The sequence below is a fragment of the Phyllostomus hastatus genome, unplaced genomic scaffold (assembly GCF_019186645.2).
Source record: "Phyllostomus hastatus isolate PE091 unplaced genomic scaffold, TTU_PhHast_1.1 phas_contig_152, whole genome shotgun sequence".
In the NCBI taxonomy this organism is placed as follows: Eukaryota; Metazoa; Chordata; class Mammalia; order Chiroptera; family Phyllostomidae; genus Phyllostomus; species Phyllostomus hastatus.
Genome location: NW_025333622.1, coordinates 2,985,022 through 3,003,822, shown reverse-complemented (window position 1 = coordinate 3,003,822; position 18,801 = coordinate 2,985,022).

Here is an 18,801-nt window from a genome sequence, read left to right as displayed (position 1 = left end):
TTTGGGGGTTCCCCCTCATAATGCCTAACACATAGTGCATATCCAAATTCATTGTGGAAAACAGACTAGGAGAGAAGTATGGATTTAATGAGGAAAACTATACAATCCAGTGGACCAGGGTGGAAGTGGGAGGGTCATGGAGAGTAGTGTATTTATGGGTACACTTTTAGGCAGACAAGATATTCTCTGAGATGTGTGATAAAGCCATCAGACAAGGAATAATGGAGTTTTCATATACTGAAATGGGACAACAATGAGTAGTGAAGTTTGCAGGGAGGAGGGGGCAAATGGGTAGAGGAGATGGAGTGGAAGGAGAATATTCAGAGGGAAGAGTACAAACAGGGTACAGGGAGAAAAAGACTAGGAACTCAGTTTTGCACCTGTTAAGTTTGAGATGCCTATTAGACATTTACCTTCAGATGTAGAATAAGCAATTGGATGCACATATTTGAAGTTCAGGGGAGACATGTAAGTTGGAAATAGAATTTTGGAATAATAGTAGGATATGAGACTAGATGAGATTACATAGGGACTAAATATAAGTAGAAAGATACAAATATCAGGAGAAATATCCAAGGACTGAGCCCTGAGACATTCTACTACTCAAAGTTAGAGGAGATGTGGGGAAGGAGAGGGATGCACTGAAACACAGCTGTCAGAAAGTTAGGTGAAAAAGCAAGAGAGGGTAATGTTCTAAAGGAAAAAGTGTAAAAATAATGTATTTTTAGTATTAAAAACTGCTGATGGCTCAAACATATGATAATTAAGAATTAATCTCTGGATTGAGCAACAAAAGTCAGTGATGATGATGGTAATTGGAATTTTGACAGAGTGAAGACCTGAAGTGGGTTCAAAAAGAATTGAAATTAAGAACAAACTAACAGTAACCAGAGGGGGGGTAGGAGAGGATAATGGGGGGAAAGGGGGAATGGTATTCAGGAACATTTATAAAGGACACATGGACAAACCATAGTGGGGGTAGGATCAAGTGTAGGAGATGGGGATTGCTGGGTTGGGTGGAGTGGTGGGGAGAAAATGGAGACAACTGTACTTGAACAACAACAAAAAAATGAAAGAAGAGAAATATGAACATGCTTTACTGTTTTATTATAAAGATCAGTAGGAAAATGGGGTAGCATTAGCAAAGATAAATTGTAGCAATATAATTTTTTAAAATTTTTGTTTGAGAAGAGATATGATAACATATTTGTAAGTTGATGTAAAATATCAATCAGGCAAGAAAAAATTGATATGCAAGACATTGTTTACAATGATTCACTGTGGAATTTGAGCCTAGTGAAAAGGAGATGAGGACATGAGAATGTGTGGAACTCCCTCCACACCTGTCAGAATACCTACCAGTGAAGGAAAAGTATGGGAACCAGACCATCTGGTATGAATTCCATTCTGCCACTTAACCAGCAATGTGACTTAGGCAAATTATTGACTTCACTGTACCTCACTTTCCTCACCTCTGAAATGGCAATAATAAGTCAACTTTCCTTAAAAAGTTGGTATAAGAACTAAATCTGTTAATGTTTGTGAAGGGCTTAGAAGGGCAACTTTTACATTATGTTTGTTAAATATGTACACATACATACACACACATATTGTACATTTCACACATTCATAAATACAAAAGTAAATACTTTCTTAGTGATGTTTTTCTGAATTCATTTTGTTTCTTTACTCCAAATCACACTACTACATTTGCTAATTGTAGTCTCCTATACTAGCAACACTTCTGTACACTGAATGTAAACTAGGCCTCTGAACCAGAAAACAACAGTTAAAATGTAGCCATGGTATTGACCTGCTTCATGCTTAATTTTATTATAAATCAAACTCATCAGCTAAAAATTCATTTAGAGTGTTTTTTGTGTAATAAATGGACAAGGCATATAAAGCATTTTGCGTGGTACCTGTAACCTGGTATGTAGTCAATTAAGAATAGCTAGTAACATTGTTATGTTACCCTTAGATTTTGGCACCTTGTCTGACATAGATATGCTATGGGAAAGAGAGTAAAATCCACTGAGATTAAACTTCTTTCTTGGACCCCGTCTCCCATTCTTCTTATCTAAATTTCATGTTGAAAGATAAACTTCAAAAACATGACATTGGCCAGGGAATGAAAGGATTTGGATCATAATGAAAACAACAGACTTCTTAGTCCAACAATGATCGTTATCAAAGATGGATCCTATAATGTTTTTGGTTCTGGCAAGCAGACTGCTGGGTCATCAGACTCATTTATTGATAATAAAACTGCATTAAAAGTTTGGCATTTTTTCTGTTTTATGTGGAGCAGTTCATATTTGTTGAAGCCAGCCATCTATAAATGACTCAAAACTTTGCAATAAAATGATTAAATTGATAAATGGATATGTGTGAAGAAGATTTATTACAAATAAAAATAAATGCAATGCACTGAATGTTTATGTTGAAACCCTAACCCCCAATGTGATGTTATTAGGAGATGGGAGGTGATTAGGTTATGAGGGGGAGTCATCCTGAATGGTATTAGAGCTCCTATAAAAGAGACTCCAGAGAGTTCTCTTCCCTCTTTCACCATGTGAGGATACAAGGAAAAGAAGAATTTTAAAGCAATATCCTGTCTATGAACCAGGAAGTAGACTCTCATCAGAACACTGAATCTGTTGGCTTCTTGATCATAGACTTCCCAGCCTCTAGGACTGTGAGAAATAAATGCTTGTTATTTAAGCCACCTAGTCTATGGTATTTTTGTTGAAGTAGCCCAAACTTACTAAGATTATTAAGGTACCTACAGAAGTTATCAAGTAGCAGAAAAATAAATGGTCAATGAAGAGCCACTCAAATATGTTTATAAGAATAAAAACTGCTTGGCTAAGAGTCATCATAGCCCAAAATGGACTGGGCAACTGTGGAGTGTCCTCAAGATATTCTAGTTGGCCAGCTTGCATGTTCCCATATTGGGACTTACTTGATTTGCATAATTCCAGGCTAGATTGCTAGTTTGGAAGAGCAATCCTAAATTGGCAAGTTATACCTAATTGGGAAGTAAATATGAAGGGTAAATCTCTTGGGTAAAGAGAGAAGCTAGAATTGATGTTTTAAACCTTGATGCCATTGGAAAAGCATCTTTAAGGATTTTTCAGAACTGAAAATTTTATTTCTTATATTCATGACACATTGTGAAATACTGTCTTTGTTTTTAAAGTGGTGAAATTGAGGCAATGCAAAGTGATTCAGCAAGTATCAGACCCAAGTTTTAAATTCATGTATTTTTAAACTCTAAAGACATTTCTTTATTACACCAGGTCTTTCTGCCACCTGACTTTTCCTATACACATATCAACCTACATTTCTCATTTCAAAGCCCTAATTATTCTCTTTTTCTTCATTCCTACTTAGCTTTCACCTGACTCTAATTTTTACCTTTAACAATGCTGCCTGTTCTAATGCCTGGCTCCCTTGCATGATTGACAGTCAAAGACAGGTAACAATTCTCTAAGAAAGAGAATGAATCTAAGACAGATGCGATCACATGGGAATGCCCTAAGGGAAGAGACTCAAGGGGTTGTGGAAATGACGAGGTGATCGACATCGACCCCTGCCCCCAGGCTTTTGCCAAAGCCTGAGTCCTTGAGAAATCCAACTCTCCCAGCTCAGACCTGCGGAAATGGCAGGGGTGGTACAGCCCAGACCAGAAACAGCGGACCCCAGGGTTAATCAGGCCTGAGACATAGAATATGAAAGACCCTGTGAGATCTGCTTGCTGGAGGATGTATTTAATTAAAATATGAAGGCACAGGGAGGAAACTTAACTAAGTTTTTAAGTCCTGTAGTCTTTCAAAATGGTAAAACCCCCAAACTCTGGCTTAAGTTCCCAGCAGGAGATCTGCCAGCCTCTTTCAAAGTTAACTACTTGTAATTTGCAAAAGGGTATTGGTATTCAAGAATAAAAAATCTGATTGGGAAGGGATACATGGCACCCTCCAGGAGAGAGGTTGGCCATGGCGCTCCCCACGAGAGAGTGTGGCCCTTCTGTCCCTATTCCCCCACAGGACCTGGTTGTCTTTGTGTATGCTTTTCTCGTGTTCTGACAAGCATCCGCAGCCGAGATGGCTACTGCTGGACAGTATCCGATACAACCCTCCATCATCATGATGTCTCTGATTATTTGGTCTTCTCTATCTACACCTTCTCACTTTAATTGGCAGGTTCTTCTAACTCTGTCCCACTAGCTTGTTTAATTCTGGTTTTGTTTCTTTTTAAACATGTTTTGTTAAATTTATTAGGGTGACATTGGTTAATAGGATCACACAGGTTTCCAGTGTACCAGATCTGTATATTGCACTATGTGCCCACCACCCGAAGTCACACCACCTTCCTTCACCATATATTAGGCCCCCTCCACCTCCCATTCTCCCTCCCCACTCCCTTCCTTCTGGTAAGCACCACATAGCTATGTCAATGAGTTTTAGTTTTATATCCCATATATAGTTGAAATCTTATGGTTCTTAGTTTTTATGACTGACTTATCTCACTTAGCATAATATTCTCAAGGCCCATCCATGTTGTTACAAATAGAAACATTTTGTCTTTTCTAATGCCTATGTTACACACAGTGTTCTATTGTGTATATATAACTCCGTTCAACCCTTTAAAATCATGTTCATATGTCCTTCTAATTCTTTCTCTTCTCATACCCCATATTCTCTCTGGATAATCTCTTCTACATTCTACATCATTTTATGATGTCTGATAAGTATAATTTACATCAATATTCATTATTTAATCAAGATTGATATAGAAATAATTTAAATGCCACCATGAAACATACAAACCTTCAGTTATTCTTCTAGCTACCTATCTTGTAATTTAAAGAAAAATTTCATCAACTTTTAGAAATAAATTATGTGCTATAATATTTAGTCTCTAGGGTTCTACCTTAACTATTGAAGTCATATCATTCCCTGCCTCCAATGTTGGGATTAAAGTTTTCTATAAAATGTTCTCTGCTTCTGCAGCTTAGATAGCACAACATGAGGTCATTCAAATGGTCATCTCAGGCTCCAATTCACAGGTGGAGAGCATGGCTTTATTGCTTTTCCTGCATTCTTTCTTTTTCTGCCATGAGGGAAAAAATGGTTATTAGGATATATTGATTACAGGGCAGAAAACCAGAAGGTCTATTCAAGTCATCAGGGAATCCTGTTCATCTGTACTGTGATTATAGCTACACAGTGAGAACTAGTAAACCTGTAGGGAACCTGATATCCCTGGTCTGCAGCAGGTTCTCAGAGAATGGGTCACGGAGGGCAGAATAGTTCCCTTTCCTCTTACTATGATTAGCAGTAGCTACTCCATGACAAAGAAGAGCTAGGCTTCTAAAATAATGGTTGAACATCACAACACCTTATATGATGAAATACATACAGCCACTGCCATTTTCCTGGAGGCAAGCTGTATAGTGCCCACATGGTCAGGTCAGAGGAAGGAATCTGGTCTCAACTACATGGTGTTCTTGAAACTGGTATTGAATCAAGGTTACCAATCCATATTTTTCTACTTTTTCAGTAAATTATCCCTCATGTGTACCTGCTGTCCATACTTGCCAGGTGACTTCAGTCAAGCCTCCTCATTTCATCAAAGATATTTTAGTAATGTTGAACCTCAAAAGTAAAAAGTTCAGGCTCTTATATTGCTTTGCATAAAAGAGATATGCTCAAATTAATTTCTGGTATATCCATCACCAGAAACAAAAATAGCTGGCAATTTTTAAGTCAGATTATCTCATTTGGGAATTGACCATAATAAAAAGCATCCTTTTATAAAAACTCATTCAGATTAAAGTTTAGTAAATAATAGTGGGTAAAGTGATCTTTGATTAACATCTTTCTATGAGCTTTCATTTACTAACAGAGATGGACTTTTGAAAAATATACTCAACATAAATTCTATCTTCATAAATATTTAAATTTATCTTAACTAAATTATTAAAAATGGGGTAAACGTGTTATTTTTACATAGATTGCGTCTGGATTCTGATACTATTCAGTGGAAAAAAGAGAATGACATTTGTGTTTGATATCTAGAGTGCCACATGTTGTGAAAAGATCCCATGTTGTAACATTTATAGTTTTATACTTTATCTGAATATAAATTGGTTATTTCAGAATTATTCTGTCAAATGACATTTATATTTGCATTATGCTTTCTTTCTTCCAAGGCTCTTCATCAATTTTTCTGAATTAAAGTTGTTTCACTAAAATCATAATTTATAATCATGGCATTAGAAAAATCTAACCAGGGAGAAGAAATCTTAATTTGGGTAGGCATAACTGAAAAGTAAAAAGAAACTTCCTAGATAAATAGCTCCTAAGAAAGCACTTGTCAGAATTTGTCTAATTTGATGAAACATAGCTGACAAAAAATTGTGTTGAAAGAACTAGATACAATGTTAAAGAAAAGAACAAGACAAACATTTACTTTCATTGTCATTATGAAAGTTTGTATTTGATGTCCCAGCCAATGTATTAAGCAGAAGAAATTAGATAAGATTATCATTATTTGTAGATGATCTAAACTTCAACATATAAAATCAAATATATAAGTGATAGAATATTAGAATTAATGAAATATTGCAGCAAAGTGGTTAGATGCAAATTGATTTCACACAAAAATCAATAGGTCTTTTATATAACAGAATAACCAATTAGAAAGTAAAATAGATTGAAGATCCTATTCACAGTAGGTATAATAGATTTATTAAAAAATAAAAACAATTTCCAAACTTCATTAAAGGATATAAAGAAAGATGTGAATAAATGGAAATATATATCATATTTATGGGTGGTAGCATTCATTCTTATAAAAAGAAATCTTATGAATTTAAGTCAATTTCAATTAAAATATTATAAAATAATTACTTAATGAAACTTGATGAACAAATTAAAATGTTTATATGGAACAGTAAATGGGGCCAAAAATGTCCCATGAACCAGAGATCATGGTTCTGACAGGCAGTCAGAGCTCAGAAACTGTCATACAGGCTCACACATAAAGCGCGAGCCCCCAAATCAGAAATACACTGTGTTACTGCAGAGCCCTTAACTGGCCCTGTGTCTGTTGTGAGTGAGAGGCACCAAAATACAGCACATAGGTGCCATTCTAGCAGCTTAATTTTATGTGATCTATGACAGAAATATTATTCTAGCCATAAGTTGCCATGGCTAGGCCACCCTCCTGGAAGTGGGATTTGTCAGAAGACCTGAGAGTGATTTCATAGACATGATTTCCTGAGCTTCATGGGACATCTGGTTTACCACACAAGTGTAAGAGAAGGCAGGGTGGGAGGAAAAGAGTTTGAGGTGAGAGGGGAATGTTTTTGCCTTGGGGTACTCTGCCCAAATGATACTGCTGAACCCAGCTAGTTCCAAGAAAGTGCTTAGAAACCGCCAGTTGTACTCCCATCCACCTTGCTGATTCACCTGGCATTGTGAAATATAGGGCCAGACATAATCACAACATAAACATTTCCTATATACTCACCATTATAATTATAAATGCACCATTACCCCCATTTTATGTACTTATACAAAATACACTTTATTGGAATTTCTCTATTTGTAAGGCATGAAAATACAGCAGTGGTATAAACGGTGAGTTCATTTGAGTGTGAATGCACATCGTTTAATGTATTACAATTTTTCTTAGTATATCTGATGCATAATGTGCTTATAATTTCATATATCTTATTTTGACCTTGGTTTTGTTGCACTTCCTTATTATTGTTGGCTTTGGAGTGGTCACAGGCATTTCGGGGTCTGAATAAAGGGAAATTGACTTAAAATGAGTTAATTTGGTTTAGTAGGACTTATGATCTGATTTACAGTCATTTCTGTGTATAATTAAGGTTGCTGCTAGCCACAATTGGAATGGTCTTCAAAAAGACTCCAATCGTTTGCCACATTGACTTACCAGGTGCAACACATTGACTCATAAAGGCTCATGCCAGAGGTATTATTGCCATATGAATGTGCCCTATATCTCCCAGCACTGGATGTATGTGAGCAGCAGAGGAGAAATAACGTTCAAAAGACACAGGAGCAGAAACAGCCAGTCTGTGGAAAATTCTTTTAGTCATTATATGTACAAAACTTTAAACAGCATATTTTAGTTGCTTCAAAGCCAAACAAAAACATAAGTCCTCTTCTGTCAGGAATACATTCACTTAAGCAGCAAAGGCAATTATATATTCACCTTCTTTTTCAAAAAAATGGAATTGTACAAAATGGAAATTATCAAAATTACTGTGTATGTAGGTGGGTACAGATACACTACAAATCCTGAGTATATTTGTATGTGAAATCTCATGTTTTATGTATAGGGATCTTGTCTTAGCATACCTAACACGTTTTGTCTCGACAAAGTCTAGCAGTTTCAGATAAAATGATGTGTAAAATTGACAACTATGCAGCAAACAGCCTGAAGAAACAAGTTCCAGTGACAAAAACTCCTGCACGTATATTGATAATTAAAACTATGCAGTATAAGAACAATTTGTTTGCAAAATTGAATAGCTCAGTGCAGCAGAGACAATTTAAGCATGTATTCAAAGTGCTTTTTGGTAGTTAGTACTAAATTTCAGATTAGTTTTTCCAAAATCTTTTTTTTTTGCCAAAATTTAAGTATGACAGAAAGAAAATATTCTTGTGAAAGCCAGACATATTAACTAAAAAAATTTTTTTAAAAGACCAGCAGAGTTTTAATACATCAAAACAATTTTATTATTAGGTTGGCCAAACAGTTCATTTGTTCAGTTGTTAAGCAAAAATATAAGACATATTTTCATTTTCACCAATAACTTTATTAAACAACATATTCACCATTTTGTTCTACTAACCTCAGAATTCCACTTCCTCAAAACTTTTTATCATTTTGGGCAAAGAACTTATCCAGGTGCTTTTTTCAGTCTTCCAGGGATTTGAAATTTTCTCATTAAGAGAAAATTAAAGACCAAAATAAATGAAGATCCAAAGGTGCAATGTCTGGTATTATGATGGATAAATAAGAATTTCCCAAACAAGCTGTAACAGTTTTTGCCTGGTTATCAAAGAAACATGTGGTTGTGTATTATCCTGAAGGAAGATTATGTGTTTTCTGTTGACTAATTCCAGACACTTTTCATCAAATGCTGCTTTCAGTTGGTCTAATTGGGATCAGTACTAGCTGGAATTAATAGTTTGGTTTTCCAGTAGGAACTCGTAATAGAGGACTCCCTTCTAATCCTACCACATACACAACATCACCTTCTTTGGATGAAGATCGGCCTTTGTTGTGGTTGGTGGTGGTTCATTTTGCTTGTCCCATGATTGATCCATGTTATTGTAAAGTATCCACTTTTCATGGCTCATCACAATTTGTTTTAAAAACAGAACATTTTCATTAAGTTTAAATAGAGGATCGCATGCAGAAATATGGTCAAGTGGGCTTTTTTCACTTAACATAAGTGGAACCTAAACATCAAAATGATTAATGTAACCAAGATGGTACAAATGATTTTCAATGCTTGATTTGGATATTTTGAGTATGTTGGCTATCTCCTGAGTGGTGCAATGTTGATTGTTCTAATTAATGTCTTGATCTGATCACTATCAACTTCAACTGGTCTACCCAACCATGGAACATTGTCCAGTGAGAAATCTCCAGCACAAAACTTCGCAAACTACTTTAGACACATTCAATCAGTCACAGCACCTTCTCCATACACTGCACAAATTTTTGTTTATGTTTTTACCTTTTTTACCTTTACATTTTTACTTTCTTGAAATAATAAATCATAATATGACAAAATGTTGCTTATTTTCTTTCATTTTCAATATTAAAATGGCTACACAAATATTAATTGAAAGTTGTTGGTAAGAAAACATTGAGGATAATGGTGATGCTCAAAATTAGAATGCTTGACTGCTAAGTAATCTTACTTGGTTAAAAATCCCAGGGAGAAAAATCTAAAAAGGTGAAATTTAAAATAGAAATAAACTTTAACACTAAAGTAAAAGAGCAAATTATTAAAAAAACTTTTCAAGTCCAATATTGGAAAGGCGAAACTAAATAAAAGTATAGGAAAAAAACATGAAAATATAAGTAAATGACATAGTGAATATACCGATGAAATTAACTGATCAATGTAGACATAGGGTCAAAATCAGGGAAGGTAAGAGTTTTGTTTTACTCTGTGCATGTCAGAACACATCTAAAATAGTACATGCACTTCTTAAGAAAGGAATATATTTGGAAACCATAACATATAAAAGATTCCTATAAAAGTTAATAAAGTGTTGCTTGGTAAAAAAGAGATTTCAGGATAAAATTATATTTGCCCAACTTAACTCTAGATACAATAAACATTAGATTTATTTTATGTAAAGATCATATTTTATATATCCTTGATGAAAGAGATTTAGAGGAAAGTATTTTCCATTTTAATGTGTTCATTCCTGCTTTCTCAAATGCCCCTCAGTTTCTAACCTGCCATGTTTAAGGTAGAGAGTGAATTAAGAGTTTTGCTTAAATGCTGAATGCATTTAAGAGTAGTGTGCTACCATTTTCTGTTAAGTGTCTGGAATGGGTGAGAGGACCTTTGAGTAATCTCATAGTCTTCTAGCAGTTTTACTGGGCACCCATTACCTGTTCTCTCTTTTGGTAATAATACCTTGAATGACTTTTGAATTACCTCTCCCAGAGTCTCCATTACCTGTGCTTTTTATGGGGTTGACTCAATAGCACACTCTATGAGCATGGTAATTGGTGTAAGGATGTTATATGTCCCAATTTTGTCCATTGACACTTAAAAACAGGATATTTGCTTGAACTGTACCCCACCCTTGCAAAAAAAAAAAAAAAACACAAACACGCAAATGCCCACAGGTTTTAAGTGACTCTAGGCAGCTACTGTCTTTGCATTAAATCTTTGACAGAAGCCACCACAAAAGAGAGCAGAATTAAGACATATTCTTAAAATGGTCCTAATGATGTAATTTAAAAGCCTGGTATTAGTATAACCTTGGGCATTTAACTTGTATAAGTCAAAATATTTGGTTTTCATTTTTTTAATTTCTTTAAACTTTATTACATAAATTTTGATTCTAAGGATATGAAATTTAGTCAAGCATTTACCTTCTCAGCTAGTTCAATGTTGGTGAGCAAAAGTACCTACTTGTGTTTCTATTTAAATTCACTGTACAATGTCACAAAGCTACAATTATGGTAAATGTGTCAAAGAAGTATACAAAATTATTGGCTTAAATTATTTACTATTTGAGTAAACATTAAACTGGAGGTAGACTTTGTTTATTTTAACATCAGTAAAGTACATTACTTTTTTTGTGTCCAAGGTACTATTTCAAGACTGAATTAAAAATAAAGCCACTATTAAGCCACACCTCAGTAAACTTCAGTCCTCCTTCTGAATAAAAGCATACTAACTCAATATGTTTTGTATGTGAAAGTCATAAGTTAAAAGCAAATAGAGTTACTATTTATTATACTTTCAAATATTTAACAATTAATAAATGGGACTTTGTTGGGAACCGCCCTGATATCAGAAGTTGTAACCCCTGCCAAGGCTAAGGCTGAGGGAACAACCTTGGAACCATAAGCCACCAAGGAGACAGGCTTATCTCCCTGGCAGGAGCACCGCTTCTGTTCCTTTTACTTCATCTATAACTGGCCCGCAATGTTTAGTCAGTTAGCCAATGACGGGTAAGATTCCCCAAGGGGGGAATGATCTAAGACAGGCACGATCACATGGGAGGCTCCCAAGGAAGGACTTTGGGGGCTACAGCAAAAGGGGGTGATGGACCCTTGCCCCTCAGCTTTGACATAGCCTGAGTCCTCATTGTCTGCAAGAAAATCTCCTAATCTCTTGGCTGCCTTACTTCCCTTGCTCCACCTAAGCCTGAAACAATGACAGAGAGTGGTGCAGCCCTATGCTAGGAAGGGCAGGTTCCCTGGGTGATCAGGCCTAAGAAAGAATATGTAAAAGCCTGCGAAACCTGCTTTGTTTAGAATGCTCTCAACTGAATGATAAGAGTCCAAGCAATAAGTAAGTTTGTTCCTTAAAGTTCTTTACAGCTCTTTGACCCTGACTCAAAATAGGCCCTCAGACTTCCTTGTTACCTATTGTTTGATCCTTACTTCCTGGCAATGATTAATGGGCTTTACCTGAATTCCTGGGTAAATGAACCCAATAAAAAGCCTGCTTGGTTGGGAGAACAAGGCGCTCTCCCCTAGGGAGAGTGGCCGAGGCACTCTCCACTAGAGAGATTGGCCATCCCGTCCCTATTTCTCCACAGGACCTGGTTGTCTCTGTGTATGTTTTTCTCGTGTTTCGATGAGCCATCTGCAGCATTCCACAGTCACTGCCGGTCGGTGGCCGCGACAGGACTTCTAATTGTCAGATTTTTTTTAGCTGGAAAGCCTAGTATTCAAGCTTTTTCTATCTGGGAAACAAATTAAGAAAATACTGAACTTACACATACTGAATTTTCTACTTTTTTCTTCTTGAGTGAGTTACATCACACTCATGTTATGGCATGACTCTTGTTCTTTGGACTCTGCCTTACATTATCATTCAGAAACTACGGTTAGAAGGCCATTTTTCTTCAGCATAGTACCGAAGCCTTTCCACATGTATTTGAATCCCTTTTAATGTGGTTTACTAATTAGACTGTATACAGATATATAAATCATGGAGTGATTTACTTATAAAATTATTTGATTCATGATTATGTTGCTTTTCTAATTTTATGCAGCAATGTTAAGGTTATCTGGACCTATGATCAATCATGTAAAAATATACTTCAGTGGCTATGAACCAGTGATTGCAAAAATATATAGATATTACAAAATTCAGTATAAATTATAAGACAAAGTTTTTTCTTAATAAGAGTGGATTGATTTTTGCATAATTTTTTGACATGAAAAATATTTATGTGCTGTCACTTTTTTTGAAATGACTAGGAATCAATATTAATTGATTAAATTAATTTGGCCTGTATACACTATACTGTATACACTATACACTATATTCTATGATAACTCAATCAAGATTTATATTTTGCTTCACACATTGAGAAATGGGCTTCTCGCTGGCCTCCTTATTGTAGTGGCAGCACATGAAGATATCTCTACCAAGCAATAAATAAAATCATACAAGAGGAATATGTATATACTTTGCAAGAAGTTTATCATTTTATAGAGATTATAGAGAATAATGGGGTTTGACTTTGTTTTTCAGCTGCAACTATAAGTCCATGTTCTCATCCCTGTACTTTCTGAACTGCAGGGAGTGTGCAGATACTCTGGTTGTAACACATGTCCTGCACTCCTTACCATTGCTTGTCTGTCTGGCAGGCAGGTGGCCCCTTATTTACCACATGAATACTCAGAAAAATGATCTTCCCCTTCCCTAGAGTATCTATCTGATTTAATGGTGTTGCTTTCCTTCCACCTTTCCACACTTCCTTCCTTCTCTCATTCTCTCATTCTTTCTTTGATTTGACATTTATCGAATGCTTACTATGTACTAAGTAGTCGGTAAAGGAACATAATCATGAAAAATAGACCATAGAGAGATGAGTAAGTAAACCCAAACTTATAATGCTATAATAAGATAAAGAGAGTGTTCCTTGAGAGCACAATGAAGTGCTCCTGGTGAGTATAAGCAAGTCCTGGTGAGTAGCAAAGAAATCACACATGTGATTTATTTATACATTGGAACTAGAAAGATAGTCATGAGCTACCCAATGAACTACTGTAATTTTTGTCTTACCCAGGTATCTTTCATTCACCAGCCAGTCTTGGTGAATTATAGTCTCTATCATTTCTCTGTGATGTCTTATATACTGTCTGAGGTAGAAAATTTATTTGAATTAGGAGCTGGGGAAACTAGAGGTCCAAGGTGAATTTTATTCCAAATAACCATGTGACTCTCCAATTCCTTTTGTTTTTATAGGTTATAGGTCAAGAGAATCTTAACATTTGTGTATAAATTAGAAAAGCAACACAATCATGTATGAAATAATTTTAGAAGTAAATCATTCCACAATTTACATGTCTAATTGAGTTTTTATCTCTTTGTAATACTTGATATCCAAATTTTTCTTAATGTCTCCTCATTTTAACTCTGAGTTTCCTTAAAACACTATTACACATAATATTATTGCTTTACTAGAGTTTAAATCCCTACCTTTTTAAATCCTATATTTAAATATATGTTTTCTTAGGAAATTATTTAGACATTAATTGCTTAATAGACCAAATACATATTGTTTTCCTACCAATGGCCACTTCTTACGTGATTGGTAAATTATATTATTCAAGACGGAAAGAAAAGTAAAGAAAATTACAGGAAACATAGCAGAGTTTGAAACACCTCATTTATTTATAGCCAATAATAAGATATATTCAGCAAGAGACTTTTAAATGTCAACTACTACATCCTGTATTTGTGCAGCTCTCAAAATATTATCAATATTTTAACTCAGCCATTCAAGGAGGACTAGAATCATATTTTGAACCTATTGAGGCCTATTATAAATGTTTTTTATTATTTTATTTGTTATTAACTTAAAGAGAATTTGAGAGACAATTTATTCAGCTAAATTTCCTAAATTAAAATAATTAATATATTTTAGATTCTTTTGTATTTATTGCTGAACTTGCAAAAATATTTAATGTTTCAAAAAAGAATTAACTCTTTGATCAATAAAATATTTTGGGAAAGAGGTTGTAGTTTATACAATAGAGCACAAATTGAAATTTCAACTCAGTGTGAATAGTTTAAACACAGGCACTATTTTCTAGAAGCCAGGAAACATGAGGAGGCAAAGAATGCTGGCAGACTGAAGAATTAGCTGAGTAATATCTTTTGGAAGGCCTTCAATGGCTGTTTTTAGAAGACTTGAAGAAAGTCATACTGAGCTCTTTATCATTTTTCATCAATAAGCCTTTTGGTAGCAATTGATAGAACATTTTGAGTGATTCTATTAGAAATGATATCAGTAGAGACAACATATATTGGCTCTCTACTAGTAGAATTTTATTCTAATAATAACATGCTCTTTTGCTTCCAAAGGTATTTTTTATTTAAATATATTAAACTAATTTAATACTTTAAGGGATTTATTTTGGGGAAGTTAGGAAAAAATACTTGAGATAAGATCTTAACCAGAGAAAGCAAAATTTAAATGTAACAGATGTTAATATTTTATGACAATCTGATTATTTAGTTTACATAGAATATCTAGATATAATAATTAGACTGCTATAAAATTCCCTGAAGGTTTCATTGTAATTTCAATTAAAAGATAGCAAAATTTTTTCAATAATCTGGTTATTTATTCAAGATAATTGTCATTTAATGTAATTCAATTGGATTGTTTAAATAAAAATTATTTAGTATTGCTTTCTGTATACTCTAAAATCAACACACCCTGCCTTTTAATATGATTTCTGTTTAATATAATTATTATCTAGAACAAAGAAATATAACACCATTAAATGAACTCTTACATAATTTTTTGAAAGTAAAGACATTTACATTTAATATAATCTTAAATACATTTTTGGAGGACCAATGTCTTAGGCAGCTCCTAAAATTGGTTGCCACTTTGTGTGAGATGAACTTCATACCTGTTTTACCTATGAATATGAATGTTAAACTGAGTTATTTGAAAAACATGCATAAAGCCCCACATATACGCACTTTGCTTTAACTGATTCATGCACCACAAACTGTTCAAAATCTGTATATAATTCCATTTTGCATTTAATTTATGAAATGTTTGTTATAGTAAATCACAAACTTAAGCTGTGATTATCTTTTCCATAAGATCAAAGCAAAAATTGTCCTGGAAATACAAATGACCAGAAAAAGCATTATGGCAATGAAATACAAGAAACCTTAGAGCACCCTAATTACCATCTCCCATAATGAACACATAGGAAATCACTTCCTAACATATTCTGTGCAACAGTCATGTGCAAACAAAAAGTAAATGAATCTTTCCAAAAAAATTATTGACCTTAATTATGGACAAGTCGTTCACTGAGGAATGGGAAAGATAATTAGAGGGATGCTTGAAAGTAACTTATGGGAAAAGCAAATAAAAGTTGTTTTTTTTTTATCACTCAGAAAACTTCCTTAGTATGAGAACTGAGCAAGTAGAAAGGATTTGGCAAGTGTAGTAAAGTGAAGGTGTAATGAATAATTTAGATTAATTTCTGTCAAGAATCTCCCACCTTCACGAGAGAAGTAACTGAAACAGTGTGATAAATTTATCTCTTTCTGAAACCAGGTCAATAAGTTTCTTCCCAAATGCACCTCAACGAAAGAGCAGCGCAGGTCACAGCAACTCAGGTAACTACCACCAGCTCAGCTGCACAGAGCATTACAGTACTACAAAGAAGAGTTTGCCTTTTATTCACAAAAGAAAGTTATATGCCTCAGAAACAAGTTTCTCTGAATATGAATAGACAACATTCTTCAAACATTTCAATTGTGGTAATCTTCATGAATTCATTTCAAAAGCATAAGTTAATTTTGGATGTCAGTACCTATAAAAAGCATTTCAAACTTCCATAATCTTGACTACCATTAACTTCCTCATTTAAAAAGCAAAGATTTGTCCTGATTATATGTGTAAATGTGTGTCTTCAAAAGGATTGGCTCACTTCCAGCAAAGCGGAGATAAAGGGAAGAAAAATTCATAAGGTATTAAAACAGGCAATTTGCTATAAGAAAATACAGAGGTTAATACATTTCAACTAAATCTTTTACTAATGAAAAGGAAAATGTAAGCACATTATTATCAATTTGACTTCTTTGTATATGTCCTCTGTATTTCTTACAAGGCTACTGAAACAAACTTAAGTTAAAATAATAAAAAGATTTTGTGGCAAAAAATAATTAAAAAGAAAATATGCTAAATAAAATGCTACTATTTCTGTGGATTCTTTTTGTTTGTTTGATTTTTTTATTGTTCAATTACAGTTGTCCTAGTTTTTCCCTTTTGCTCGCCTCTGTCCCATGCCCCCTCCCTCAGTCAATCCCCATCTTGTTGTTTGTTATTGTGGGTCCTTTATGCACTTTCTTTGACTGGATCCTTCCCCTTCTTTCCTCTGTTTTCCTGCTTCCCCCTCCTCTCTAGTTGCCATCAGTTTGTTCCTTATTTCCATGACTCTGGTTCTATTTTACTTGTTTGTTTGTTTTGTTCATTATGTTTCAGTTACAGGTGGAATCATTTGGTATTTGGCTTATTTCACTTAGCATAATGCTCTCCAGTTCTGTCCATACTGTCCTAAAGTGTAGGAGTTTCTTCTTTCTGCTGCATAGTGTTCCAGTGTGTAAATGTACCACAGTTTCTTAATCCACTCATTTACTGATAGGCTCTAAGGCCATTTCTAGCACTTGGCTATTGTAAATAATGCTGCTATGAACATTAGGGTGCATAGGTTTTTTGAATGGTGTTTCAGGATTCTTAGGTTATAATCCCAGCACTAGGATCACTGGATCAAAAGGCAGTTTCATCTTCAGTTGTTTGAGGAAATTCTGTAGTTTTCCACAGTGGCTGCACCAGTCTACATTCCCACCAACAGTACACTAAGGTTCCCTTTTCCACACATCCTGCCAACACTTGTTGTTTGTTGATTTGTTATTACTGGTCACTCTGACTGGTGTGAAGTGATATCTCACTGGGGCGTTAATTTGCATCTCTCTGATGGCTAGTGATGCTGAGCATCTTTTCATGTCTGTGGGCCCTCTGTATGTCCTCCTTGGAGAAGTGTCTGTTCAGGTCCTTTGCCCCTTTTTTAAATTAGATCATTTGTCTTCCTGGAGTGGAGTCATGTGAGTTCTTTATTGATTTTGGAGATCAAACCCTTGTCTGAGATATCATTGGCAAATATGTTTTCCCATACAATTGATTCTTTTTTTATTTTGCTGTTTTCTTTAGCTCTGCAAAAGCTTTTAAATTTGATATAGTCCCAATTGTTTATTCTTTCCTTTATATCCCTTGCCCTAGAAAATATATCAGTGAAGATATTGCTGCATGGGCTATCTGACATTTTACTGCCTGTGTTTGCCAATATTTTGTTGAGGATTTTAGCATCTATGTTCATCAGCCATAGTGGCCTGTAGTTTTGTTTCTTTGTTGTGTCGTTAACTAGTGGTTGAATTAGGATAATACTGGCTTCATAAAAAGAGTTTAGGAGTCTTCCTTCTTCCTGAATTTTTGAAATACTTTCAGAAGGATAGGATTTAGCTCTTCCCTAAATGTTTGGTAAACTTTGCCTGTGAAGGCATCAGGTCCAGGGCTTTTGTGTGCCAGGAGTTTTTTGATTATTGCTTCAGTTTCACTAGCTGTTATCAGTCTATTCCGGCTTTCTGCTTCCTCCTGATTTAGTTTTGGAAGACTATATGTTTCTAGAAATTTGTCCATTTCACCCAGGTTGTCAAGTTCCTTGGCATATAGTTGTTTATAGTAATTTCTGACAATCCTTTGTATTTCTTTAGTATTGTTTGTAATTTCTCCTCTTTTGTTTCTTACTTTATTTATTAAGGTCCTCTCTTTTTCTTAATGAGTCTGGTTAAAGGCTTTTTTATTTTGTTTGTCTTTTCAAAGACAAAGCTCTTGGATTTATTGATCCTTTGAATTGTTCTTTTAGTTTCTATGTCATTTAATTCTGCTCTGATCTTGATTATTTCCTTCATTCTACTTGCTCTGTTCCTCTAGTTTTTGTAGAGAT